Below are 3,656 nucleotides of genomic sequence, written 5' to 3' on the forward strand. Positions count from 1 at the left end.
CCTCCTTAGCCCAGATGGGTGACTCGAAATCGGGCCTGACAGGGCGGCCCTCCCTCCTGGAAGTCTGGTTCCTCCAGGGCACACGTCCCTACCTCCTTAGCCCAGATGGGTGACTCGAAAGCGGGCCTGACAGGGCGGCCCTCCCTCCTGGAAGTCTGGTTCCTCCAGGGCACACGTCCCTACCTCCTTAGCCCAGATGGGTGACTCCGAGGCGGGCCTGACAGGGCGGCCCTCCCTCCTGGAAGTCTGGTTCCTCCAGGGCACACGTCCCTACCTCCTTAGCCCAGAGAGGTGACTCCGAGGCGGGCCTGACAGGGCGGCCCTCCCTCCTGGAAGTCCGGTTCCTCCAGGGCACACGTCCCTACCTCCTTAGCCCAGATGGGTGACTCGAAATCGGGCCTGACAGGGCGGCCCTCCCTCCTGGAAGTCCGGTTCCTCCAGGGCACACGTCCCTACCTCCTTAGCCCAGATGGGTGACTCGAAATCGGGCCTGACAGGGCGGCCCTCCCTCCTGGAAGTCTGGTTCCTCCAGGGCACACGTCCCTACCTCCTTAGCCCAGATGGGTGACTCGAAAGCGGGCCTGACAGGGCGGCCCTCCCTCCTGGAAGTCTGGTTCCTCCAGGGCACACGTCCCTACCTCCTTAGCCCAGATGGGTGACTCGAAAGCGGGCCTGACAGGGCGGCCCTCCCTCCTGGAAGTCTGGTTCCTCCAGGGCACACGTCCCTACCTCCTTAGCCCAGATGGGTGACTCGAAATCGGGCCTGACAGGGCGGCCCTCCCTCCTGGAAGTCTGGTTCCTCCAGGGCACACGTCCCTACCTCCTTAGCCCAGATGGGTGACTCGAAAGCGGGCCTGACAGGGCGGCCCTCCCTCCTGGAAGTCTGGTTCCTCCAGGGCACACGTCCCTACCTCCTTAGCCCAGATGGGTGACTCGAAAGCGGGCCTGACAGGGCGGCCCTCCCTCCTGGAAGTCAGGTTCCTCCAGGGCACACGTCCCTACCTCCGTAGCCCAGAGTGGTGACTCGAAAGCGGACGCGGGAGGGTGTACGTGGCGCACCCCCAGGCCGAAGAGAGGTCTCGTGAGCGGACGCGAGGGTGTACGACAGAAGGCCTGGAAGTCTCTGACTTCCAGGGTCACCGACCCTACCTCATGAGCCCGAAGAGGTGACTCGAATGCGGACGCGGGGGTGTACGTGGCGCACCCCCAGGCCGAAGAGAGGTCTCGTGAGCGGACACGAGAAGTACGACAGAGGGCCTGGAAGCAAAAGCGGGTGACTCGTGCACTTCCAGAAAAGGCAAAAGCGGGTGACTCGTGCACTTCCATAAAGCCGAAAAGAGGTCTCGTGAGCGGACACGAGAAGTACGACAGAGGGCCTGGAGGTAAAAGCGGGTGACTCGTGCACTTCCAGGGTCTCCGACCTTACGGCGCCTTCCGACGCGGGCGCCTCCTCCCGGACGAGCCACGGGAAGGGCCCCTTCTCTCAAGGGGCGGTCGTTTGAACAGGTGCCATCGGGTATATAGGGATGGGTGCCTCGAAGTGGACCTCCAGCGTCCTCCCTCCCTGCGACAGATCCCAAGAAAGGTCTGTGCGCGTCGGTGTGCGATGAACGAAAAACCGTTAAAAGAACTGGAACGGTTGGAACGGACGAAGGGCGTCTGATGTGAGGCAGCGCCCCGGGCGAGTGTCGGCCGAAGGCTCACAATTAAAGAGCTCATACCCGAAAGATGGGAAAAAACGATCCGCCCTGGATCATCAAGGCTAATGCCTAAAAACTAAAGCTACCTTGGGTGATGGAACTCGGCTACGGCCGCAAAACGATCCGCCCTGGATCATCAAGGCTAATGCCTAAAAACTAAAGCTACCTTGGGTGATGGAACTCGGCTACGGCCGCAAAACGATCCGCCCTGGATCAAGGCTACGGCCTAAAAACGGCAAAAAAAGATCCAAAAGTCCCTGGATCAAGGCGCTTCGGCTTAAAACCTGTGAAAAGATCCGCCCTGGATCAAGGCTACGGCCTTAAAACTGCTCAAAAGATCCGCCCTGGATCAAGGCTACGGCCTTAAAACTGCTAAAAAGATCCTAAAGTCTCTGGATCTAGGCTACGGCCTCAAAGACACACGTGTTGTGAGAAAAGATCCGCCCTGGATCTCCAGGCTACGGCCTCAAAGGTTCGACCCGACCATATATGCTCAGACACGGGCGAACACAAAAGCGTAACAACCCCTGTTGGAACCGTCGAAGGATCTCGGCGTCGGCCGTAAAACGGAAACCCCCCGGTCGTCGGTACGCGTGTGGCGGTCGAGGGCCCCCGGCCGCCGGTCGGGCGGGCGCGTGGATAGGTCTCCCGAGCGGTCAAGGAGTCCCGGAAGCCGGTCGGGCGAGCGGCCGGCCCCGGGGCACCCTACCCTCTCGGGCGCACCGACCCCACGCGTTTCGTCTCGGTCGGCGTCCGGGGTTCCGAGACACCCTTATGTATCTGTGTGACAGACGGAGTGGCACACCGTCTGCGGCGGGACAGGGCCGCCGACCGCGATGGAAGTCGAGTGTGGCGGCTTCCAGGGTCCAAGACCCTATAGACGGACGGAGTGGCGACCCGTCTGCGGCGGGCCAGGGCCGCCGACCGCGATGGAAGTCGAGTGGGGCGGCTTCCAGGGTCCAAGACCCTACAGACAGACGGAGTGGCGACCCGTCTGCGGCGGGCCAGGGCCGCCGACCGCGATGGAAGTCGAGTGGGGCGGCTTCCAGGGTCCAAGACCCTACAGACAGACGGAGTGGTGACCCGTCTGCGGCGGGACAGGGCCGCCGACCGTTACGGAAGTCGAGGGGGACGGCTTCCAGGGTCCAAGACCCTATCTGTGTGACAGACGAAGGTGCATCGTCTGGGGCGGGACAGGGCCGCCGACCGCTATGGAAGTCGAGTTGGGTTGCTCGTGAACTTCCAGGGTCCAAGACCCTCTCTTCGTGACCGACGAAGGTGCTCTGTCTGGGGCGGTACGGGGCCGCCGACCGCTATGGAAGTCGAGTTGGGTTGCTCGTGTACTTCCAGGGTCCAAGACCCTCTCTTCGTGACCGACGAAGGTGCTCTGTCTGGGGCGGTACGGGGCCGCCGACCGCTATGGAAGTCGAGTTGGGTGGCTCGTGCACTTCCAGGGTCCAAGACCCAACGCGTTTGACCGACGAAGGTGCCCCGTCCCCGGGCACGGACGGGGACGGGCCCGGCCTCCGGGCCGCCGTGGAAGTCGAGTCGGGTGGCTCTCGCACTTCCAGGGTCCTCGACCCTATCTGTCTGACCGACGAAGGCGCTTCGTCTCGGGCGGGCCAGGGCCGCCAGCCGCTATGGAAGCCGAGTCGGGTGGCTCGTGCGCTTCCAGGGTCCACGACCCTGCCTTCGTGACCGACGAAGGCGCTCTGTCTGGGGCGGTACAGAGCCGGGCCCCGTCCAGCAGGGGACGGTGGCCCGAACAGGTGCCATCGGGTATATAGGGAAGAGCACCTCGCTGATTCTCCAAGGTGATAGGCTACCGGATCCCATGACCTCTCGAGCCCAGCGAGAGGCCTCTCGAGCGGACACAAATGCCTCGAAAAAGTCCCTCTGCACTGAGGTAGTGACGATTCTTATTACGAATGGCAAATCATCCAAGGAAGGGACGAA

The sequence above is a fragment of the Paramisgurnus dabryanus genome, chromosome 11 (assembly GCF_030506205.2).
Source record: "Paramisgurnus dabryanus chromosome 11, PD_genome_1.1, whole genome shotgun sequence".
In the NCBI taxonomy this organism is placed as follows: domain Eukaryota; kingdom Metazoa; phylum Chordata; class Actinopteri; order Cypriniformes; family Cobitidae; genus Paramisgurnus; species Paramisgurnus dabryanus.